Raw genomic sequence first — 5,936 nt, forward strand, 5'->3', positions numbered from 1 at the left:
CTTTTATGCGAGTGCAAGTAAGGGGTCAGATAGAAAGCTCACGGGACACGGAAAGACTGATACGACGCTTGTGTGACAAATGAACGTACAGCAGTGCGGGATGCGTTTACAGCATCCGTAATAGATGTCTGGTCAGGGTCACGGTAGTATATTTTGGGAAACGGAACCAGCTAGATTCCTTAGAAAATAACACAGACAGTCGCAAAGGAAAATAAGAACCGTCTGAGCAGGATCGCAACACGGTCCTGTTCACATACTCTAGTCGAAACCGGTCACGAACTCGAGTGATGTAGCCGAGGTTGAGGAACTTAAGCAGGGCTTGTTGAAATGTTTCCGTCTTAGGCCACGCCCACTCCTGGTTGAAATCCGAATACAGATAAAAAGGTCAGGATCACCTGTAAGAACGACTCGTTTTTTTCCCCGCACAGCATCCCATTCCCCGTCTTTCCTTTTAAATATGCTTCTTTCCTAGCTCTATGTGCATTTAAAATCAGACTTTTAGTCATTTAAGCCATCTCGCGGTCGCATTAAGAAAACAACAAAGTTATAATGTATTTGTCTCCCGACGCTAAAGTGCTTCGTTAAAAGCCGTTCTAAATAACAGCCGGTCGTGCTTGGATAATAAAGCAGATGAATCGCTTTTAAATATGACATTTCACACAGACTGCTTATACGGTACCTCTTCTACGGCACTACACAGCCAGTCATATCTTCACACTTTGATATCGCTACACGATTATAAAAACGCACATTCGGCGTGTATGTAACGCCGTTAGCGGTGTGTAGACTCGAGCCCAGGAAAAGACGCGCAAATACGAGCGTTCCACGCGTGTGTCGTGCCGGCTCAAGGTAGAGATCTGATATGAAGCTTGTGGGACAAATAAAAAAGACCTGCTCATTCATTTATTCACCGATCCTTAGTAACTGCCTGGTCAGGGTGGCGTGGTTTAAAATAGGGTACTAGTTATACAAATAGAACCAGTTAAACGGATTTGGGAATGGTACAAACAAAAAATGACATCATAAAATAAAAACAGTACAATGTGCACAATTATGATTAATTCCAGGTGAGAACTTTCATATTTAATATATACACATATATTTTTAAAGTGGCTAAGACATGGCCACTTTGGGTATAACTCCAGATACAGATATGAATACGGATATTTGGAGCACTAAACAGATGCAGATAGCGTTGTTGTGTTACACCCCTGGAAGTGTCAGAAAGAGAAGAATGGAATAAATCTCCAGCTACGCAATGACCCACTTACCTGTTTTGGGAATACTGTACTCACAACAAGAGCGAATACACAGCACTGTGTGGGTGTGAACGTGCATGCTAGCTCGCTGAAAGAGCCACCAAAGAGCAACAACATGGCACTTCCAAATCAGTGCCTCTTCAAGAACGAGATCTGTCTGTGCAGTCCAGTGTTATTTAACCTCTTGTCAACAAAAGCTAGAGCTGCTCCTGGGAACACACAGTGAGTCAGAAGACTGATCACAGCAAAATGACTGCCATCCATAATTCACCAGTAGCTTTACACACACACACACACACACACACACACACACACCTCTCTATCTGACCCAATTTTCACACAATAGAATCATTCGTTCATCATGATACCCAGGTTTGGAGACAAGATCAACTCTCAAATATCTGACTGGTCGTATACACGTCCCCCAGAGACACGTGAGAATTCCGTCTGTGAATTCACAGCACTCGGACTGTCCTGCAAAAAAAAACAAAAAAACAACAACAACAAAACAAACAAAACATGACTGACAAGCTAACAGGATGCTCGACATCTCCACCTAGTGTGGACTAAAAGAAATTTGATTACATTAAGGATTAGATTGGTTAGTTCGGACACACTGTCCTCGCAGTCCCGAACGTTTAACCCGACCGCTCGTGTCTTCGGCGTGCGCGACTTCCATTAGGGAGGAAGTACAAATGCGGAACATGGCACCACAGTAATGCTTTCTCGTGTGTCTTTTCCTCTCAACCAGCACATTTTCACATTAACATACAGTTAAGGAAATAAGTATTGGACGTGGGACTCCCCCCCAAGCAAATATATTTCAGAATGATGTTATTCACATGAAATTTTTCACCAGACATCAGTGTGAACTCAATAACTCTGGAAATTCACAACATTAAAGTCTATAAATGATGGTTATATATATATATATATAAAAAAAAAAGTATCGAACACGCTATCCGACATGTTTTTAATACTTCAGTGGAGAAGCCTTTGTTTGTAATGACAGCTTCAAGACATTTCCCGTATGATGAAATTTATCGGCCGCGGTATTCGGGTGGGATTTTCGGCCCGTTCTTCTAAACGTATCGTCTTTAAATCTTGTTCAATTCGATCCAAGTAAGGTAATTGACTGGGCCATTCTAATACCTTGATTTTTTTTTTTCTTCTCTGAAACCAATTGAGAGCGTTTCCTTCGCTGTACGCGTTGGAGCGTTGTCCTGCTGGAAGCTCCACCCACGTCTCATTTGCAAGTGCTCTTTGCTTTCACCCATCATGAGCTGTTTCTTGTGACACCCTGGTAACGAAAAGCCTTTTTATAGACCGTGAATGTACGAACCCAGCTGATATTAATCTGCAGGTATAATTACTTACTGATTTCAGCTGGTTCCTTGCTTTGGAGAACTGCTTTTTCTTAGTGTGTTCAATACTTCCTCGAGTTAATACCAAAAGTTTGGGAAAATTTCATGTGAATAGCCTCACTGGAAATATATTTACTGAAATAAAATGCTGACGTGTTCAATACTTATTTCCCCACACTATATTATCACAAAGTCCTGCTTGGGCCCCGATGGTGCTTTTAAACCTCGTACCCACCCCTCCCTGCTCTTCAAAGTGGCTATTTATCATACCCCTGCTATTTGAACTGGAAATGAGAAAATAACGATGCGCTTTATCGGTTTTCTCTCTCTCGTGGATGCCTACGCTTCCAGCACAGCATCCGAATGGGCCATATTTCAGAATTTCCAAATCAGGACATCGGGAGTGCTGGGAGACGAGAAGTCGTCGTCGTCGTCGTCGGAGATCTACACTTAGCAGAAGCTCTCTCAGACAGACAGCATTCTCGCCTGGGCAGAAGAAAGTGGCCTTTAGGGGGAAACCAATTGAAAGTAACTCGAATTTGATTCATGAAATTGAGCTTCAGTCAATATTTAAACTGGTTTTCGTTCACTCGCGGTGTAGTTAAAGGAGGCTGGGATTAGAAGGCACTGCGTGCTTACCAACGTGATGGGGTGTACAAGAGATTGAACACCGAGCAGCGAAATCGAAATTGTAAACAGACAGAAGGCTCTGAAGTGATAATAAAATGGGGATTTTAAGAGGAATAAGTTCACTGCAGTATTACATTAGGCTAACATCCATCCATGCATCCATTTTCTGTAACGTTTATCCTACACAGGGTCGTGCAGAGCCTGGAGCCGATCACAGGGGACTCCCTGGACGGGGTGCCAACCCATCACAGGGGGGCACGATCGCACACACATTCTCACACTACAGACGATTTTGGAAATGCCAAGTAACCTACAACGCATGTCTTTGGACTGGGGGAGGAAATCAGAGTACCCAGAGGAAACCCCTGAAACACGGGGAGAACACGCAAACTCCGAACACACAGGGCGGAGGCAGGAGTCGAACCCCCAACCTCGGAAGTGTGAGGCGAACATGCTAACCACTAAGACGTCGGGCTCACAGACGATTACTAATTCATTCTACTCACTCGGTGGGATGGTCGGGCCTGGATCGAGAATGCGAGGTGGTCCGGTCGTGGCTGAGTAGGGCTATCAAACTGTCTTCAACCACGAGTCCGGTTCTAGACTTGTTCTGCAGGTACACCAGCGCTGAAAAACCAGCCTTGTAGAGACTAAGACGTTGATGCAAATGGGAGAGATTTTTCAATGCCATGTCACTCGGATCTCGGTGGTTTTCCTGCAACCCCCTTCCTTGCTACCGCTTTACGACACCCACAGAGTTTTGTAATGCTAATCACATACAGTAAAGCCTGGGCAGAGACAAAGACATTCCTACTAGAAGCAGTTTACTCAGATTAATAGCTATTTGCTACTAGAAATAAACTATACGGCTAAAGGTTTGTGGACGCATGACTATTATGGCCACTTATATGTGCTTGTTGAACATCCCATTCCAGATTTACTCCCCTCGTTGCCGTTATAATAACCTCCACTCTTCTGGGAAGACTCTCCACTAGATTTTGGAGCGTGGATGTGGGGATTTGTGCTCATTCAGCCACAAGAACATTAGAGGTCAGGCACTCATGTTGGCTGAGGAGGCCTGGGGTGCAGTCGGTGTTCCGGTTCATCCCGAGGACGTTCAGACCCGGCTCTGTGCAGGCCACTCGAGTTCTTTCATGCCCACCTTTGTAAACCATGTCTTCACGGACTTCGTGTACTTCAGAGAGTCCGAGGAAGGCCCGCATATGGGTCTGATGGTCAGGTGTTCACATTCTCTCAGCCAGATAATGTATTTAGAAACTATTATGACGCTGTGAATCCGATTACTACGTGCCGCACAGTGCGACACGTTTTCCTGGAAGCACAACGCAATGGCCAGCTCTCAGCTTAATCCAATCCACGGTTACCTTTTATCTTCGGTCATGTCACAATCCTGAATGAGTAGCAACACAGAAGGGGTTTATGGAAGCAGGTGCATCTCTGCGGCTTGTGAGGTTACAGACAGATGTGCAGTCCTCGAGGTCATCAGCATTCAGAAACACACACACACACACACACACACACACACACACACACACACACACGAAGAAAAGCAACCAGGAGAGGAGAGACCGTTTCTAAATTATTAAAAATTGTGCCCTCAATATTTATTTATTATTATTTTTATTGAAATGCGCAATTATTATTTTTTTATGAAAGCTTGCCGTGAGGGTTCTCCGAACATCTGGTTGAAATCGGCACATCAGTACCGGGATCGCACGTGGTAAAACAAACGAGGAGGTTTTTGCTTTCACGTGGACGCGAGATGTAAAGCTCGCAGGACAAAGAAAGGCCGTGCTCGCTTTTACGACATCCTTAGTAACTGCCTGGTCAGGTTAGCTACGAGCTTGTTTATATTTCGGGAAATACAACCAGCTAGATTCATTAGAAAACATTGGACGTAGGTACAAACAAAAATATTAACAGCATGAGTTGATTAAAAAAAACAAAAACAAGTCACATACACTTCTAATTCAAACCAGTCAGAACGTCCAGCGATGTAGCGGAGGTCGAGGAACTGTCAGGGTCGGAAATCGCACACCGTGCTGACAGTGCTTCCATTTCTACATCTAGGAACCCCCCACTGTTTTCCAAGCACGGTGGTAGTACTCGTGTTTTATTAATAATTATTATTAATCATCATCATCATCATCCACTTTGTGTGACGAGTGCAGATAGGAGATACAGATATCTGGATCACTAAACACACAAGAAACAGATGGTGTCGCGGCATTACACCCCGGTACACGAGTACCACGTTATTCATCTTATCCATTCACGCCCTACATCTCAGTCACGTCCTTCATAAACACAACAGCCTGCATAAGCAGCTTTGATCAAAATAAGTAGCAACATGCACAAGAGACAGTGATCGAAGCCCTTAGAGTTTCAATTAGGCAACGTGCCCACTGAATTTCCTCAGAACTCAGACGCTCGTCTCCATAATTAGCGCTGGGCTCAAACGCCTCCCGGCGTCTGCTATCGCGGCATGTCGGGCAAACACGAATCCTCCGTGTTCCTGATGTAAGGCATGCGTTTTAAAAAAAGAAGAGTTCACATCAAACGATCGTTCATATAATGGCATTTCAAATGTCTCCAATGGACGTGATTACAGATCAGAAGAGCGTTGAATTCTGAAAAGAAAATTATATACATCAATATGAAA

This window comes from Ictalurus punctatus, chromosome 18 (genome assembly GCF_001660625.3).
Source record: "Ictalurus punctatus breed USDA103 chromosome 18, Coco_2.0, whole genome shotgun sequence".
In the NCBI taxonomy this organism is placed as follows: domain Eukaryota; kingdom Metazoa; phylum Chordata; class Actinopteri; order Siluriformes; family Ictaluridae; genus Ictalurus; species Ictalurus punctatus.